Source organism: Myxine glutinosa, chromosome 1, assembly GCF_964187855.1.
Source record: "Myxine glutinosa chromosome 1, kmMyxGlut1.1, whole genome shotgun sequence".
NCBI classification, from domain to species: domain Eukaryota; kingdom Metazoa; phylum Chordata; class Myxini; order Myxiniformes; family Myxinidae; genus Myxine; species Myxine glutinosa.
In genome coordinates, this window is record NC_136261.1 from 62096792 (window position 1) to 62116174 (window position 19383).

The 19383-nt window shown below is 38.0% G+C and overlaps 1 long non-coding RNA gene across 1 annotated transcript; it reads left to right on the plus strand.

Annotated features, from left to right (window-relative positions):
* The first annotated feature begins 1025 nt into the window (after window positions 1-1025).
* LOC144890720 (uncharacterized) lies at window positions 1026-13284 on the plus strand. Its single transcript, XR_013622494.1, has 3 exons — window positions 1026-1592; window positions 7890-8164; window positions 13107-13284. It is a non-coding gene; the product is annotated as an uncharacterized LOC144890720 (long non-coding RNA).
* Window positions 13285-19383: the final 6099 nt, after the last annotated feature.

Genomic DNA, 19383 nt, shown 5'->3' on the forward strand with positions numbered 1-19383 from the left:
ATGAGTGCTCTAATAGCAGTAGCTGCTGATAGATAGATACATCTATGAGTGCTATAATAGCAGTAGCTGCTGATAGATAGATACATCTATGAGTGCTATAATAGCAGTAGCTGCTGATAGATAGATACATCTATGAGTGCTATAATAGCAGTAGCTGCTGATAGATAGATACATCTATGAGTGCTATAATAGCAGTAGCTGCTGATAGATAGATACATCTATGAGTGCTATAATAGCAGTAGCTGCTGATAGATAGATACATCTATGAGTGCTATAATAGCAGTAGCTGCTGATAGATAGATACATCTATGGGTGCTATAATAGCAGTAGCTGCTGATACATAGATACATCTATGGGTGCTATAATAGCAGTAGCTGCTGATAGATAGATACATCTATGGGTGCTATAATAGCAGTAGCTGCTGATATATAGATACATCTATGAGTGCTGTAATAGCAGTAGCTGCTGATATATAGATACATCTATGAGTGCTATAATAGCAGTAGCTGCTGATAGATAGATACATCTATGAGTGCTATAATAGCAGTAGCTGCTGATAGATAGATACATCTATGAGTGCTGTAATAGCAGTAGCAGCTGATATATAGATACATCTATGAGTGCTATAATAGCAGTAGCTGCTGATAGATAGATACATCTATGGGTGCTATAATAGCAGTAGCTGCTGATAGATAGATACATCTATGGGTGCTATAATAGCAGTAGCTGCTGATAGATAGATACATCTATGAGTGCTATAATAGCAGTAGCTGCTGATAGATAGATACATCTATGAGTGCTGTAATAGCAGTAGCTGCTGATATATAGATACATCTATGAGTGCTATAATAGCAGTAGCTGCTGATAGATAGATACATCTATGAGTGCTATAATAGCAGTAGCTGCTGATAGATAGATACATCTATGAGTGCGATAATAGCAGTAGCTGCTGATAGATAGATACATCTATGAGTGCTATAATAGCAGTAGCTGCTGATAGATCGATACATCTATGGGTGTGTGGAAGTGTAACTCAGTGTAACATATTGATTGGCCCTGGTAACTTATTAATTAACCTGGTAACAAAGCAGATACATTTTATGTGTATGAACAATGTAATCTCTTGAAACACCTGGTCAAGGCCCCAGGCTAGAGCACCCCCCCCTGCTGTGTAAATGGAAATCACAGCAGGAGGGGAGCGAGCTGATGCCAGGACTCGGTGCGATGCATGACCTCGGGACATTAGCGGAGAGGAGATTAAGTCCAGTTTGGCGATATAACGAGAGCAAACGTTGAGTAAAGTAGACTTGTCCTCAGGAGCCCTGCCCGACGGAACGATGGAATGAACGAGTACTTGCTACGTGAAGCGCTGACCGAACGGGAGTGTCGGATGAACGAGAAGGACCAGCGAAAAGAGTTAACCTGATCCATTATATTATGCGGTATCATTTTGGTAATTGGATGAAGTGAATACAGTTTAATAAACGAGACCTTTTGTAACCTGTGTCCGGTCATTGGAGTCCTGTGAGTCATACACGAAATTCTTCCACAATATGGAGGCACCGCTGAAATTTCGAGTGGACGTCGCCAAGGTGAGCATGTAAGCATGACGTCTTGGGGATCTGTCCATTATGAAATATGAATTCTGAAGATGGAGGATTTGGTGTGTGGGACTTGCATTCCGTAGGTAATCCAAGGAGTGTAAAAGTATTTTGTCACGACCGTCCAAGGTAAAAGTCACGGATGGAACGGTTTAAATGATTCTATTATTCGTGTGCTTGCATATGCGTACGGTATACGCTGGGTGTTAAGAGCCTTACTCTGGTCTGCGGGCAAGTCGGCTCATGAAGTGCACCATGAGGCGATTTGTTTGCCGGGTCGGTAAGGTCCGTACACGTGTACAATCGTGTACACCCGTTTTAAATAGAGAATTTTTTTTCAGTTTTCCCGCCATAACTAAAACTCGTTCGATTTTTTTTGACGAAATTTGCTAGATAAATAGCATGGGTGACACGGAACCAGTGCTGTTGTTTTTTTTTGACGAAATTTGCTAGATAAATAGCATGGGTGACACGGATTAAATGATTTTATGATTATGAATTAATGAGAAAATGATTTTATATTTAAATATAAAAATTGATCTGCTTGGTGTTAGTTTAAGGGCTGTTCCAAATTTATCTTGATTATGAGACAAAAACAGCAGAATGGGAATCAACAGACAATGGAACAGCTCGCGACGAGTGTTTGTGGGTGACAACCACCCTCTGGTCGAGGCTCATAGAAGGGGTGATACTTATCTGATTCGGCACGCTTAAAATAGGTGTTAATGGTGGGATGTCAGAGGTTTTGGCGTGGGCTTAATAGTCACACTGTTTGAAAAATAATGCTCGATGCAACATGATCCTAAAAAGAACCCATCCCTACTCGAAGGATCAGGAAGGGAAGGAATGGAAAATTTGAATTATTTGATTGTTGGAACTTGTTGTTGGAACTTGTTGTTGGAACTTGCTGTTGGAACTTGTTGTTGGAACTTGTTGGAACTTGTTGTTGGAACTTGTTGTTGGAACTTGCTGTTGGAACTTGTTGTTGGAACTTGCTGTTGGAACTTGTTGTTGGAACTTGCTGTTGGAACTTGTTGTTGGAACTTGTTGTTGGAACTTGCTGTTGGAACTTGTTGTTGGAACTTGCTGTTGGAACTTGTTGTTGGAACTTGTTGTTGGAACTTGTTGTTGGAACTTGCTGTTGGAACTTGTTGTTGGAACTTGTTGTTGGAACTTGTTGTTGGAACTTGTTGTTGGAACTTGCTGTTGGAACTTGTTGTTGGAACTTGCTGTTGGAACTTGTTGTTGGAACTTGCTGTTGGAACTTGTTGTTGGAACTTGCTGTTGGAACTTGTTGTTGGAACTTGCTGTTGGAACTTGTTGTTGGAACTTGCTGTTGGAACTTGTTGTTGGAACTTGCTGTTGGAACTTGTTGTTGGAACTTGCTGTTGGAACTTGTTGTTGGAACTTGCTGTTGGAACTTGTTGTTGGAACTTGCTGTTGGAACTTGTTGTTGGAACTTGCTGTTGGAACTTGTTGTTGGAACTTGCTGTTGGAACTTGTTGTTGGAACTTGTTGTTGGAACTTGTTGTTGGAACTTGTTGTTGGAACTTGCTGTTGGAACTTGTTGTTGGAACTTGTTGGAACTTGTTGTTGGAACTTGTTGTTGGAACTTGTTGTTGGAACTTGCTGTTGGAACTTGTTGTTGGAACTTGTTGTTGGAACTTGTTGTTGGAACTTGTTGTTGGAACTTGCTGTTGGAACTTGTTGTTGGAACTTGCTGTTGGAACTTGTTGTTGGAACTTGCTGTTGGAACTTGTTGTTGGAACTTGTTGTTGGAACTTGTTGTTGGAACTTGCTGTTGGAACTTGTTGTTGGAACTTGCTGTTGGAACTTGTTGTTGGAACTTGCTGTTGGAACTTGTTGTTGGAACTTGCTGTTGGAACTTGTTGTTGGAACTTGCTGTTGGAACTTGTTGTTGGACCTTGCTGTTGGAACTTGTTGTTGGAACTTGCTGTTGGAACTTGTTGTTGGAACTTGCTGTTGGAACTTGTTGTTGGAACTTGCTGTTGGAACTTGTTGTTGGAACTTGCTGTTGGAACTTGTTGTTGGAACTTGCTGTTGGAACTTGTTGTTGGAACTTGCTGTTGGAACTTGTTGTTGGAACTTGCTGTTGGAACTTGTTGTTGGAACTTGCTGTTGGAACTTGTTGTTGGAACTTGCTGTTGGAACTTGTTGTTGGAACTTGCTGTTGGAACTTGTTGTTGGAACTTGCTGTTGGAACTTGTTGTTGGAACTTGCTGTTGGAACTTGTTGTTGGAACTTGCTGTTGGAACTTGTTGTTGGAACTTGTTGTTGGAACTTGTTGTTGGAACTTGCTGTTGGAACTTGTTGTTGGAACTTGTTGGAACTTGTTGTTGGAACTTGTTGTTGGAACTTGTTGTTGGAACTTGCTGTTGGAACTTGTTGTTGGAACTTGTTGTTGGAACTTGTTGTTGGAACTTGTTGTTGGAACTTGCTGTTGGAACTTGTTGTTGGAACTTGCTGTTGGAACTTGTTGTTGGAACTTGCTGTTGGAACTTGTTGTTGGAACTTGCTGTTGGAACTTGTTGTTGGAACTTGTTGTTGGAACTTGTTGTTGGAACTTGCTGTTGGAACTTGCTGTTGGAACTTGTTGTTGGAACTTGTTGGAACTTGTTGTTGGAACTTGTTGTTGGAACTTGTTGTTGGAACTTGCTGTTGGAACTTGTTGTTGGAACTTGTTGTTGGAACTTGTTGTTGGAACTTGTTGTTGGAACTTGCTGTTGGAACTTGTTGTTGGAACTTGTTGTTGGAACTTGTTGTTGGAACTTGCTGTTGGAACTTGTTGTTGGAACTTGCTGTTGGAACTTGTTGTTGGAACTTGCTGTTGGAACTTGCTGTTGGAACTTGTTGTTGGAACTTGTTGTTGGAACTTGTTGTTGGAACTTGCTGTTGGAACTTGTTTTTGGAACTTGTTGGAACTTGTTGTTGGAACTTGTTGTTGGAACTTGTTGTTGGAACTTGCTGTTGGAACTTGTTGTTGGAACTTGCTGTTGGAACTTGTTGTTGGAACTTGCTGTTGGAACTTGCTGTTGGAACTTGTTGGAACTTGTTGTTGGAACTTGCTGTTGGAACTTGTTGTTGGAACTTGTTGTTGGAACCCGTACTTATTTAATTAATTACATTTCTTATTACATTACAGTAATTACATTACAGTAATTACCTGAGGTAATTACAGTAATTACAGTTCCGGTAATTACAGTAATTACAGTAATCATTACAGTAATTGCAGTAATCTTATTACAGTAATTACATTACATTAACTCAGGCACCTTTTGAGTAAGGAAGCTGATATTTGGACATGACACTGACCAAGTGATGTGGCTGTCAAGGAAAATATTGATTTATTGATTAATCATTTAATAAATTAACTCGTTGATTTATAAATGACTTATTTAATTAAAATTCCTGAGAGATACATCTTCGGATGAAATACTTGCAGATTGGTTATGCTATGAGCCAATTGATTAAGGAAAATATTTTGTGATGGCCATATTGGCAATTTCGTGGCCATATTCGTGGCAACTCAGTTAGTGCCACTGCACCTTTAAAATGCATCCCTGCGTTCATTTTTCGATCGATTGAGTTGAAATTTTGAACAATCGGATCTGGACTGTCGTTGTTAACGACTCTAGCACGCACTCGTCCAATCAGGATGGAGCGGTATGGTCCCCGGATCATCACTGCCCGCAGTTTTAATTAATTTTACTTTTTCTCTTGGGCATATAATTTTGAAGACATGCATGTCATGATAGAGGAAATGTTTGTTCTGTTAAACGGAATAAATGTTGTTCATTTGTGTGGGGGTGTATTTTTGTGTATTTTGGATATATTTTTCACGACTAATTCCAGTTAACATCCTGCAAAATTTGCTCGTTTGCTGGCCGAGTCGAAATTACGTTGAGTTTCTATGGCATGCGCCATTAAAAGCGCTGTGTAATGGTTGAGCTCCCTTTATTTCGTTTTGGCCATGCGGATGAGCAAACAAAGTGACAAATGCTGCGGCTGGAGCAGTAAAAGCGATGTTTTTTTTAAAAATGGAAACGATGTAATGAGTAATTAAAAGTGGGAGGGGGCAACACCACGCATACCTCTTTTAAGGTGTGTATAAACCCTGGAATAAACGTGGGAGGGGGCAACACCACGCATACCTCTTTTAAGGTGTGTATAAACCCTGGAATATTTCAGCAATCAATACAATGCTGAAACTATGTAAGTTAAGTTAATGAGTAATTTAATGAGTAATTTAATGAGTAATTTAATGAGTAATTTAATGAGTAATTTAATGAGTAACTTAATGAGTAATTTAATGAGTAACTTAATGAGTAATTTAATAAGTAACTTAATGAGCAATTTAATAAGTAACTTAATGAGCAATTTAATAAGTAACTTAATGAGCAATTTAATAAGTCACTTAATGAGCAATTTAATAAGTAATTTAATGAGTAATTTAATGAGTAATTTAATAAGGAATTTAATGAGGAATTTAATGAGGAATAAACGTGGGAGGGGGCAACACCACGCATACCTCTTTTGAGGTGTGTATAAACCCTGGAATATTTCAGCAATCAATACGATGCTGAAATGATGTAATTTATTGTGTAATATGGTCGACCTTGGGTTTGTTTGGGTTTGTTGTTTATTTTTGTGGGTGTCTATTTTTGAGTATTTTGGATATATTTTCACGACTAATTCCAGTTATCGTCCTGCAAAAGGTCTGCTCGTTCTTTTCCTTTGAGTCGTAAATTCCTGTTGAATTCTCATTAAAAAGCGGAATTAAGTACGCTGTGTGATGATGGAGATCCTTGATGACGAATCAGGAATAGTGAATGAGCAGACAAATATCACGGATGGTACACCAGATAGGGAAAATGTAGATGAAACCCCTTTTGCTCAGGTGCTGTGTAGCGCTGCACAAAGATCCATATGAGCGGGGCCTGGGTGCTGTGTAATTAGTACACAAAGAACCAATTACTAGGGTGCTGAATAAACACAAAGATCCATTTTTGGAGCTGGTTCTCCCGGTGCTGTGATTTATTCAAAGAACCAAAATCTTGTAAGAATTAAGATATGATTTGTCGACATCATAAATACTTTAATATATGTAACGATTTTGTAACGATCATCCTGCAAAAGGTCTGCTCGTTCTTTTCCTTTGAGTCGTAAAATCCTGTTGAATTCTCATTAGAATGCGGAATTAAGTACGCTGTGTGATGATGGAGATCCTTGATGACGAATCAGGAATAGTGAATGAGCAAACAAATATCACGGATGCTGCGGCTGGAGCAGGGGAAGCGATTTTTGAATTGTTCAGTGATTATTCGATATTGTTATGACTTATTGTCAATAGGTATACTAAGTGGCCATGAGGTAGCCTGTTGCTATGTACAGTTTTATTCTATTGTTGATTATACCACATAGCTGTGGTGATAAAGGAAATGTTCGTTTTAAATAGATGATTATGATAGGACCATGACTATAAAATCATGATGATTATTATGAATGATATCATAGGGTTCAAATGCAGAATGCTGCATGAACTTGGGAAAGAACTTTCAAGCCCTATGGGATAAATTGGGTATTACAAGCGATGGAGTTTCAAAATTTAGCATGATTGAAGAAATTTTACAGTCTTATTTCAGGAGTTTTACGAAATTTATATTGCCAAGAGATTTTGGATACTATTAAAAGAAAAATGATGAGATATTTTTCCCAATGAACTTTAATATCTGCCATCCATTTTGGCTGTCTCACGAATGAAGGATGAGTTGCCTTCAGTGGTTGCAAAGAAAATTTGTGGAGACCAGGCAAAATGGGGAAATATGTCAGATATGACCCTAGGACAGGACGGTGATTCATCAATTGACATGAGGTACGAACCAGAGGTGACGACCGATGAGTCGATCTCAGTCAATGGATGGACCTGTCCTGACATCATTGGGGAAAGGGCTTATGCAAGGAGACATCCAAAATGATTAATTTGATTTATTGATGAATATTGATGAATTAATTGAAATTGAATAATTGATTGAATTGTTAATTGATTGAATCTAATTGATTGAATTTAATTGCATAAATTGAACTGAATAAATTGAATTGAATATATTGATTGTTTGATTGATGAAAATGCGGTCTCAAGAAAGAAGCTTTGATATATTTGCGAGAGATTATCAATGTGGAGACAACCTGGGAAAATTGAGCAAGGTGGTGAGTTTATATACAGATATATATGTGCGGTTACCATTGTGTGATTTCCCCGTCAAACAGAGCGGACACCTGAGGATTCACCCATTTCATACTGACCCTCCGGCTCATCTGCAAATACTGATCTGTGAGATTGGATTGTGCAAAAGCCACAGCTGAGGGAGATTCTCTGGAAATCACCGTGTGAACAGGTGGAGAGATCCTTCCTGGAGGTACGAGTGAAGCTTTAGAGGAACCTGGAACAAGCTACAACACATCCAACGCTACTTTGATAAAAGGCAGAATGGGAAATGGAGCCTGCAAGAATACACAAGGACAACCAGAAATTCCACAAAAAGGTACTTGTACACATCATATGTACGACCGTTATGGTGCCGAAGCTATAAGGCAGGTCGAGAATTGGTATTTGTGGACAAAGGGACATGATGAGGAGTTTCCAAGAGATGGTACATTCGAGCGAAGTCGATTGGAAAGATTGGAACAAAGATTGAAAGCCAGGAAGAGACAGAATCTAACGGTAGACTGGCTTGCATTCCATCTTTGGGATGGTGAATCCAGACAACGGGAACAGCAAGAACAGATAACGGATGTAGAATTTAAAATAAAAAGGATACAGGATACAGTGGAGGAGACAAATGCACAACTGCCCTCGAAATTAGGAATGAAAGTGACAGTTGTCCCATCTGATTTCCAGTTGTCTCCCCAAAAAGGACGGTACAGAGAATTTTTTCGTGTTTCAGGAGATAACGAGAGATTGCAGTGGTAACTCAGGGATGTAGAGATGCAGCCCAGCAATACAAGTGCACAGGTGCACAGCCCAGGTAACGACAGAAGCCGGTGCTTCAACTGTGGAGAGATGGGACACTGGATAAGGAGATGCCCATATCTGAGCAGAAGACAATTTCAACAGGGAAACCAAGGACAAAGAAACCAAGGACAAAGAAACCAAGATCAAGGGTACCAGTGCTGACCGATACCTCAGACAATGATTAGGCCTTCATTGCGACAAATCCCAAATGACGATTGGCCTCAACAAATTAGATTACTGGACAAACATGAATAACTGTCGATGATTCTTGTGTCTGAAAAGTTTTCAGAGCAAGAATGATTCATTTTTCTTTTTGCTTGTTAACAAATTAATAATTAATTGATCAAATGCCAAAATTGGATCTTCTATTTTGGGCACAGCAATTTTAAATTTACAAAGTTTGGAACAATTGCGTTGCAATTGTTGGCAAACCAAGTAACAAGAGTCACATGATGATCAGGTGGGAATTTCGGACTATTGTTCCGCACGATTGATAGGTCAATGGTCGACTGACATGCAAATGGGTGTGTAGTCAAAATTTGGATAGATTATTGTGAAGGCAGAAAGGGTAATTTCAATTTGACATCATAAGGGTTTTCTAAGAATGGACTTTTGGTTTATTTGTCTATAAGCATTTTGAATTTGATTGACAAATTTTATGAAATTGAAATAAAATTGACACCCATCTGATCTGTAAATAATGGTTCCAACGCAAACAAATATGCATAATGCATGTGTGTGTGTGTTTTTGTGTATCAATCTTACAAGATTGTTGACACCGACAGTGTGCCTGTCTGGAAATGGATAGTTTTATGTGGATGGGATTGGAATATGTGGATGGGATTGAATATCCAGAGAATCCGTAAAATAAAATAGAAATATAATTTGATTATGAACATTATCTCTTTTGTCAAGGGAAATGGAATATAAAAAAATTTGATGTGCTGGGTTATGAGCAGCCATTAATTAATAGTAAAATTGTGAGTAATTTTGGGATTCCATTTTTGATAGAATGTATATGAGAATAACATCTATTTATGGATATGAGCTTCATAAAAGGAAATGAGGAAGTACAAAATCATCCAAATTTGGGAGAGGTCTTACACTGACTTCCCAGAATACTCTGCTCATGGATTTTATATATATAAACTTGAATTTTATCAGCATATAAATTGTGCTGTATGTATGGATGTGTTTTAGGCATAGATGATATGGGAAAAGAGTAAAGAAAATTTTGCTGGTTTGAACCATTGTGGGTTTTTCAGTTCTGGAGTTTAAACAAAGTCACTGGTTAACAGATGAGAAAGGATAGTAAATAAATTATTCTCTGCTGGGCAAATTAAGTACGATATTACTAAGACTTATGAGAGCTATTGTTCCGCCTTACAGCAGTGGAAAATTATTGGAAAAAATTAGATCCAACATAATGAATCTATAAAAGAATGTGATAGGGATAATATCCTCAATTTGTACTAATTATTTGATTGTGGGTAAAGGAATTAAGTCATCGTAGTGGATTGTTAACAGCAGCCTGAAAATGTCCTGAGAGTGTGCATCCATGTAATCAGAAATCCCAGATTTGTTTTTACAAACAACATTTTGGTAGAGGTCTTGTGTGGAACACTTCCTTGGTAGATAAAAAACGGTACTGCATGCTGGCAGCCACTTTTGCGGCCAGTTAGGCCAAACAAATTGAGAGGAAATTGTAGTTAAATACGTAAGTTACACATGGCTATTTGTAAAAAAGGAAATTTGTTGAGATGGGAAACATTTTTTCGAAGGTTTATTAAGGTGTTATAATATGACATGTGGCAAGGCAAACTATTGGATGGGAAAATAAGATCTGGCTATAGAATAAATTTATTGACCCCTTGAAGTTAATCCTTCGAATCATTGTTTCACTGGCATTTTTGTTCAAATTGGAAATAGTTTGGTAGAGCTTTGGTTAAAACCTTTGGTTGCGGTATCTTGGAACGAAATGATAAACCATAGGAGATTGATAAGAATAGAAAAAATATGGACCCAAAATAGAAAGTTGGATTCATGCCCCTCATTGCAAACAAGCACATGGGGCTAAGGTGGACGATCCCACAGAAAATGAGGCTGCACCTAGCAGCCCAGCAGAACATTCAGTGGTAGATAAATGATAGTCGTGATTTACAGTCATTTGAATTACATTTTAACACCCCTTGCATTGATAAACATTACATTTTCAACATGTGATATTCCTACTTGGAATAGTGACATTTATTTGCCTACATGACATACAATTACCTGCTGATATTAACACCACATGAGTGAAAAATGTATCACAACTACACTCATGATCAGGGGATTGAGTTCAACCCCGGGAGATAGGGGGATCAGGGTAAGACAAATAATCTGATTATGTTACATATTAAGGGATTTTCTTTATTTACCTTTTAGGAAGCTTGTTAGTTTGGTATATAATGTTAAATGTCATCGACATATAACTATGTCATAGATATGAATATATACAAGGAGTAGCAGACTTGTTTGTTGGTTAAGTAGTTATATTGGCAATTGTTTTAGTGGTGGCTTGCTTGAAAGCCTTAGTGACGGTGTGTTTGAATAAGGTAACCAACAACACGATGATAACGCATGAAGTGACAAATGAGGAAAGAAATGTGGAACCAGAAAAGGAAGACTTTTATGGCGACATAAACAGTAGAATTAAGATAATGGCATAACGACAATGTTATGAGTTGTGTCAATTACAATATCAATGAACTCATATCACCACGAGTGACACACTGTTAAAAAAAAAAAAAAAAAAAAAGAGGGAAAAGAAAAAGTGGAGAGGAATTATGGTAATAATACATTATGCTTAATTTGTTGGTTTGGAAAAATTGTTGTTGGGAATTAGGTATTCCCGTTTGTGATTGTAATCATATACAATGCTATTCTTAGTTTAGTAATAAAATACATACCTGATTGAATATTATTTGTGTGACGCATATAAATGAATATAACTTTTTGAGTTAAGGAAAAACAACAAATTGTTGAATGTGAAACTGTCGGAAGATATACATGATTATGCTGATTTCATGGTAAGATGTACCCTATCTGATTCAGTGTGTGCGGAAAGCAGATTCAGATATGACTGAGCATAAAGATAAGACGAGATCACATTTTGGAGGGATTGCTAACGGAATTGGGAAGAAGTTCGAGAAAGAAAATTTGTGGCTAAAAAATGAAGTTAATCGTGGCATACACCCTCTTTCTCAAAGAATGATGAAGACATTCTCCCGTGTAACTTGGAGATGAATGCTTACCTTCACCAAGGAAATTTATGTGACCATTTGCCTGGATCACACTGCAACATATGAAAGAAAGGCGATCACTTACTCTTGGTCGAAGACTTCGAACATTCACCACATCAGAAGTTGCAGGACAACGACATTTTACCTGCAACCTCTGTGAAATGCGGGGACATATGTTATTACTTCACCAACGTCCGGGGAACCAGCATGGAGCTGCAAAAACGGCTGTGCCCTTGTCACAACAGCTGTGCACGATTCTGCTGGTTGCTCCTGGTAAGGACCATGAATGACCTGAACACCATGGTCCCAACATCAGTGTGGATGCATCCGGCATCCCTGTTCCACATCTTGCTGGCCAATCATGGTTCACAGCAAAAAGTGGCAAGAATGCTACATGGAGAGAAGGGTCAGTCTATGACTCCGCAGTGTTACCACAACAGCGAAATCCTACACGAAGTAGTGCAGGAGCTATGAAGATATTAGGAGAAAATGCTTCATACCTGGATTCAAACACAAGTGATCAGCCCTTCCTTTCAAACAAAGTCAACATTTGTGTGGAGGCAAACGTTTTTTGCCAGATGGTGCAGATGCTGTACAAAACTTGAAAATGAAGTGAAATTGTTGTATCTTGGTGATGGTGAAGTGTTGTTTTGAAAATATATTTGTGATGCAAATGCAATAGATTGAACGATATGGAAGAAGTCAATGACCAACGAAATGTTTTGTGATTCTTGCAGGATGACGGTGTATGCCTAAGGGAATTTGATTACCAAAGTGATTGATTATTTACTTATACTTGTAATGATGTTTACTAGTAGTGATTGATTGTTTACTTATATTGATGTTTAGATTAATGGTTAATATAAACAAAAACAAAAAGATGAGGGAATTGTGGAAGTGTAACTCAGTGTAACATATTGATTGGCCCTGGTAACTTATTAATTAACCTGGTAACAAAGCAGATACATTTTATGTGTATGAACAATGTAATCTCTTGAAACACCTGGTCAAGGCCCCAGGCTAGAGCACCCCCCCCTGCTGTGTAAATGGAAATCACAGCAGGAGGGGAGCGAGCTGATGCCAGGACTCGGTGCGATGCATGACCTCGGGACATTAGCGGAGAGGAGATTAAGTCCAGTTTGGCGATATAACGAGAGCAAACGTTGAGTAAAGTAGACTTGTCCTCAGGAGCCCTGCCCGACGGAACGATGGAATGAACGAGTACTTGCTACGTGAAGCGCTGACCGAACGGGAGTGTCGGATGAACGAGAAGGACCAGCGAAAAGAGTTAACCTGATCCATTATATTATGCGGTATCATTTTGGTAATTGGATGAAGTGAATACAGTTTAATAAACGAGACCTTTTGTAACCTGTGTCCGGTCATTGGAGTCCTGTGAGTCATACACGAAATTCTTCCACAGGTGCTATAATAGCAGTAGCTGCTGATAGATAGATACATCTATGAGTGCTGTAATAGCAGTAGCTGCTGATAGATAGATACATCTATGGGTGCTATAATAGCAGTAGCTGCTGATACATAGATACATGTATGGGTGCTATAATAGCAGTAGCTGCTGATAGATAGATACATCTATGGGTGCTATAATAGCAGTAGCTGCTGATATATAGATACATCTATGAGTGCTGTAATAGCAGTAGCTGCTGATATATAGATACATCTATGAGTGCTATAATAGCAGTAGCTGCTGATAGATAGATACATCTATGAGTGCTATAATAGCAGTAGCTGCTGATAGATAGATACATCTATGAGTGCTGTAATAGCAGTAGCTGCTGATATATAGATACATCTATGAGTGCTATAATAGCAGTAGCTGCTGATAGATAGATACATCTATGGGTGCTATAATAGCAGTAGCTGCTGATAGATAGATACATCTATGGGTGCTATAATAGCAGTAGCTGCTGATAGATAGATACATCTATGAGTGCTATAATAGCAGTAGCTGCTGATAGATAGATACATCTATGAGTGCTGTAATAGCAGTAGCTGCTGATATATAGATACATCTATGAGTGCTATAATAGCAGTAGCTGCTGATAGATAGATACATCTATGGGTGCTATAATAGCAGTAGCTGCTGATAGATAGATACATCTATGGGTGCTATAATAGCAGTAGCTGCTGATAGATAGATACATCTATGAGTGCTATAATAGCAGTAGCTGCTGATATATAGATACATCTATGAGTGCTGTAATAGCAGTAGCTGCTGATAGATAGATACATCTATGGGTGCTGTAATAGCAGTAGCTGCTGATATATAGATACATCTATGAGTGCTGTAATAGCAGTAGCTGCTGATAGATAGATACATCTATGGGTGCTATAATAGCAGTAGCTGCTGATAGATAGATACATCTATGGGTGCTATAATAGCAGTAGCTGCTGATAGATAGATACATCTATGGGTGCTATAATAGCAGTAGCTGCTGATAGATAGATACATCTATGGGTGCTATAATAGCAGTAGCTGCTGATAGATAGATACATCTATGAGTGCTGTAATAGCAGTAGCTGCTGATAGATAGATACATCTATGAGTGCTGTAATAGCAGTAGCTGCTGATATATAGATACATCTATGAGTGCTATAATAGCAGTAGCTGCTGATAGATAGATACATCTATGGGTGCTATAATAGCAGTAGCTGCTGATAGATAGATACATCTATGGGTGCTATAATAGCAGTAGCTGCTGATAGATAGATACATCTATGAGTGCTATAATAGCAGTAGCTGCTGATATATAGATACATCTATGAGTGCTGTAATAGCAGTAGCTGCTGATAGACAGATACATCTATGGGTGCTATAATAGCAGTAGCTGCTGATATATAGATACATCTATGAGTGCTGTAATAGCAGTAGCTGCTGATAGATAGATACATCTATGGGTGCTATAATAGCAGTAGCTGCTGATAGATAGATACATCTATGGGTGCTATAATAGCAGTAGCTGCTGATAGATAGATACATCTATGGGTGCTACAATAGCAGTAGCTGCTGATAGATAGATACATCTATGAGTGCTATAATAGCAGTAGCTGCTGATAAATAGATACATCTATGGGTGCTATAATAGCAGTAGCTGCTGATATATAGATACATCTATGAGTGCTATAATAGCAGTAGCTGCTGATAGATAGATACATCTATGGGTGCTATAATAGCAGTAGCTGCTGATAGATAGATACATCTATGGGTGCTATAATAGCAGTAGCTGCTGATAGATAGATACATCTATGAGTGCTATAATAGCAGTAGCTGCTGATATATAGATACATCTATGAGTGCTGTAATAGCAGTAGCTGCTGATATATAGATACATCTATGAGTGCTATAATAGCAGTAGCTGCTGATAGATAGATACATCTATGAGTGCTATTATAGCAGTAGCTGCTGATAGATAGATACATCTATGAGTGATATAATAGCAGTAGCTGCTGATATATAGATACATCTATGAGTGCTATAATAGCAGTAGCTGCTGATATATAGATTCATCTATGAGTGCTGTAATAGCAGTAGCTGCTGATATATAGATACATCTATGAGTGCTATAATAGCAGTAGCTGCTGATAGATAGATACATCTATGAGTGCTATAATAGCAGTAGCAGCTGATAGATAGATACATCTATGAGTGCTATAATAGCAGTAGCTGCTGATATATAGATACATCTATGAGTGCTATAATAGCAGTAGCAGCTGATAGATAGATACATCTATGAGTGCTGTAATAGCAGTAGCTGCTGATAGATAGATACATCTATGAGTGCTGTAATAGCAGTAGCTGCTGATAGATAGATACATCTATGAGTGCTATAATAGCAGTAGCTGCTGATTGATAAATACATCTATGAGTGCTATAATAGCAGTAGCTGCTGATTGATAAATACATATATGAGTGCTATAATAGCAGTAGCTGCTGATAGAAAGATACATATATGAGTGCTATAATAGCAGTAGCTGCTGATATATAGATACATCTATGAGTGCTATAATAGCAGTAGCTGCTGATTGATAAATACATCTATGAGTGCTATAATAGCAGTAGCTGCTGATTGATAAATACATCTATGAGTGCTATAATAGCAGTAGCTGCTGATTGATAAATACATATATGAGTGCTATAATAGCAGTAGCTGCTGATTGATAAATACAGATATGGGTGCTATAATAGCAGTAGCTGCTGATATACAGATACATCTATGGGTGCTATAATAGCAGTAGCTGCTGATAGATAGATACATATATGGGTGCTATAATAGCAGTAGCTGCTGATATACAGATACATCTATGGGTGCTATAATAGCAGTAGCTGCTGATATACAGATACATCTATGGGTGCTATAATAGCAGTAGCTGCTGATAGATAGATACATCTATGGGTGCTATAATAGCAGTAGCTGCTGATATACAGATACATCTATGGGTGCTATAATAGCAGTAGCTGCTGATAGATAGATACATCTATGAGTGCTATAATAGCAGTAGCTGCTGATAGATAGATACATCTATGGGTGCTATAATAGCAGTAGCTGCTGATAGATAGATACATCTATGAGTGTTATAATAGCAGTAGCTGCTGATAGATAGATACATCTATGAGTGCTATAATAGCAGTAGCTGCTGATAGATAGATACATCTATGGGTGCTATAATAGCAGTAGCTGCTGATATACAGATACATCTATGGGTGCTATAATAGCAGTAGCTGCTGATAGATAGATACATATATGGGTGCTATAATAGCAGTAGCTGTTGATATACAGATACATCTATGGGTGCTATAATAGCAGTAGCTGCTGATAGATAGATACATCTATGAGTGCTATAATAGCAGTAGCTGCTGATAGATAGACACATCTATGGGTGCTATAATAGCAGTAGCTGCTGATATACAGATATATCTATGGGTGCTATAATAGCAGTAGCTGCTGATATACAGATACATCTATGGGTGCTATAATAGCAGTAGCTGCTGATAGATAGATACATCTATGAGTGCTCTAATAGCAGTAGCTGCTGATAGATAGATACATCTATGAGTGCTATAATAGCAGTAGCTGCTGATAGATAGATACATATATGAGTGCTGTAATAGCAGTAGCTGCTGATAGATAGATACATCTATGAGTGCTATAATAGCAGTAGCTGCTGATAGATAGATACATCTATGAGTGCTATAATAGCAGTAGCTGCTGATAGATAGATACATCTATGAGTGCTGTAATAGCAGTAGCTGCTGATAGATAGATACATATATGAGTGCTGTAATAGCAGTAGCTGCTGATAGATAGATACATCTATGAGTGCTGTAATAGCAGTAGCTGCTGATAGATAGATACATATATGAGTGCTGTAATAGCAGTAGCTGCTGATAGATAGATACATCTATGAGTGCTGTAATAGCAGTAGCTGCTGATAGATAGATACATCTATGAGTGCTGTAATAGCAGTAGCTGCTGATAGATAGATACATCTATGAGTGCTGTAATAGCAGTAGCTGCTGATAGATAGATACATCTATGAGTGCTATAATGGCAGTAGCTGCTGATATATAGATACATCTATGAGTGCTATAATAGCAGTAGCTGCTGATAAATCGATACATCTATGAGTGCTATAATAGCAGTAGCTGCTGATAGATAGATACATCTATGAGTGCTATAATAGCAGTAGCTGCTGATAGATAGATACATCTATGAGTGCTGTAATAGCAGTAGCTGCTGATAGATAGATACATCTATGAGTGCTATAATGGCAGTAGCTGCTGATATATAGATACATCTATGAGTGCTATAATAGCAGTAGCTGCTGATAAATCGATACATCTATGAGTGCTATAATAGCAGTAGCTGCTGATAGATAGATACATCTATGAGTGCTATAATAGCAGTAGCTGCTGATAGATAGATACATCTATGAGTGCTGTAATAGCAGTAGCTGCTGATAGATAGATACATCTATGAGTGCTGTAATAGCAGTAGCTGCTGATATATAGATACATCTATGAGTGCTATAATAGCAGTAGCTGCTGATAGATAGATACATCTATGGGTGCTATAATAGCAGTAGCTGCTGATAGATAGATACATCTATGGGTGCTATAATAGCAGTAGCTGCTGATAGATAGATACATCTATGAGTGCTATAATAGCAGTAGCTGCTGATATATAGATACATCTATGAGTGCTGTAATAGCAGTAGCTGCTGATAGATAGATACATCTATGGGTGCTATAATAGCAGTAGCTGCTGATATATAGATACATCTATGAGTGCTGTAATAGCAGTAGCTGCTGATAGATAGATACATCTATGGGTGCTATAATAGCAGTAGCTGCTGATAGATAGATACATCTATGGGTGCTATAATAGCAGTAGCTGCTGATAGATAGATACATCTATGGGTGCTACAATAGCAGTAGCTGCTGATAGATAGATACATCTATGAGTGCTATAATAGCAGTAGCTGCTGATAAATAGATACATCTATGGGTGCTATAATAGCAGTAGCTGCTGATATATAGATACATCTATGAGTGCTGTAATAGCAGTAGCTGCTGATAGATAGATACATCTATGAGTGCTATAATAGCAGTAGCTGCTGATAGATAGATACATCTATGGGTGCTATAATAGCAGTAGCTGCTGATAGATAGATACATCTATGGGTGCTATAATAGCAGTAGCTGCTGATAGATAGATACATCTATGAGTGCTATAATAGCAGTAGCTGCTGATATATAGATACATCTATGAGTGCTGTAATAGCAGTAGCTGCTGATATATAGATACATCTATGAGTGCTATAATAGCAGTAGCTGCTGATAGATAGATACATCTATGAGTGCTATTATAGCAGTAGCTGCTGATAGATAGATACATCTATGAGTGATATAATAGCAGTAGCTGCTGATATATAGATACATCTATGAGTGCTATAATAGGAGTAGCTGCTGATATATAGATTCATCTATGAGTGCTGTAATAGCAGTAGCTGCTGATATATAGATACATCTATGAGTGCTATAATAGCAGTAGCTGCTGATAGATAGATACATCTATGAGTGCTATAATAGCAGTAGCAGCTGATAGATAGATACATCTATGAGTGCTATAATAGCAGTAGCTGCTGATATATAGATACATCTATGAGTGCTATAATAGCAGTAGCAGCTGATAGATAGATACATCTATGAGTGCTGTAATAGCAGTAGCTGCTGATAGATAGATACATCTATGAGTGCTGTAATAGCAGTAGCTGCTGATAGATAGATACATCTATGAGTGCTATAATAGCAGTAGCTGCTGATTGATAAATACATCTATGAGTGCTATAATAGCAGTAGCTGCTGATTGATAAATACATATATGAGTGCTATAATAGCAGTAGCTGCTGATAGAAAGATACATATATGAGTGCTATAATAGCA